We start from the raw sequence: 1,587 nt of genomic DNA on the forward strand, positions 1-1,587 counted from the left end.
AGAGTATACACAGAGAGAGGGAGGGAAAGAAAGAGAGAGGGGGGGTAGAGAGAGTAGGAGAGAAATTGGAAATAGACAGACGAGAGTATAGGTGCATACAATGTAATATGTGTGTGCGTGTGTTAGAGAAAAACTGATAAATACCTTGGCTGAGTGGGACATAACATTCCAGGAGAGATAAGGAGATACATGTACTAAAAAAATTAATGTCTCCCTTCGAGAATCGAACTCTAGTCTTCTGCGGAAGAGCAAAGAGTTTAATCATTACGTCATAGAAACAGGGAAATACTTACTTTTATCTTTACTTTTTGTCCCCTTGTACCACTAGGTGTCGAGGGGAGATGCACTTGTCAGACGTGGGCCAGACGTGTTGCTGTTTAGAATAATTTAGATCGTCATGTTGTTCCTTTCGAGGGAGTCTTTAACTCTGTCGATCCATTTTCTTTATGGCCTTCGTTTCACCTTGAAGTTGAAACCTTCGAGTCGCACGCTGTGGCCTTGAAGGATGGCTCTTGTGCCCCGATTCTCATTACGTGCCCAAACCATTTCATTTGTTGACGCTCGATGCACTTTATGTTCGATTGGATGTCTACTTCAAGTCTGATGTTTTCGTTTCTTTGTCAGTCTCTTGTTGTGTTGCTAATAGTTTTTCTAAGACATTTCATTTCACATGCGGTTATTATATTTTGCTGCACTTTATTGAGGGTCTAAGTTTGGCACTGGTACTGGTAGCTGAGGGTTGATATGAAGATTGATTTTAAAAGTTGGTTCTTTGTTTTTGTCTTTGTCTTCATTTGGGATGTTTTGATGGGAGAGTATGTATATTAGTTGGTAAGTCACTGCGTTTGCCTTTTATACTCGTGTTTCAATTTCTCTGTTAATTTTCCTGTCTGATCTGAACATGTTTTCAATGTACCAATGTACAAGTATTTGAATTCCTGTATTTGTTTCAATGAAGAATCAAACCAAGCAGGAGCGCGGAAGTGCACGGTTCATATCAGTGAAATGTCCAAAACCATTCTTGTCTTTTGCAAAATATTGTTTGTGGACCAATATTCCGTAGAATGTCTAGATGCTTCGTTGTTGAAGTGGCATAGTCCTACCAGCACTGGTGCCAACTGGCTTCGAAACAAAATCGTAAAATGTCCGGACCCCATAGAAACACACGCAAGGGAACACACAGTATACGGATCATAAAGGTTAATATGTAATAATGTTATAACAAGTGTCAAGAAGTCGGGTAAAAAAGCACAAGTTTAGAAATCCATAACTACATGTGTTTTGAGGCCAAGAATTATTGTATGCCAGGTGCCAGCCATAGGTATGAAGAGGAAACGAGGAAACTGGAATACATGTATAAAAACAAGACAACAACAAACACCCCCCCCCAAAAAAAAAAACCGACAAGAACAGCAACAACAATAGCATCAAAAGCCACAACAGCAATAACAACTACTATGACGACGATATCTACAGCAACAGCAACAGTAGCAGAAACAACAAAGCGCACAAACTGAAGAAAGAAGAAGAACAAGAACAGCAACAACAACAACAACAACAACAACAACAACAACAACAACAGCAGCA

This window comes from Aplysia californica, unplaced genomic scaffold, assembly GCF_000002075.1.
Source record: "Aplysia californica isolate F4 #8 unplaced genomic scaffold, AplCal3.0 scaffold00284, whole genome shotgun sequence".
Classification (NCBI taxonomy): Eukaryota; Metazoa; Mollusca; class Gastropoda; order Aplysiida; family Aplysiidae; genus Aplysia; species Aplysia californica.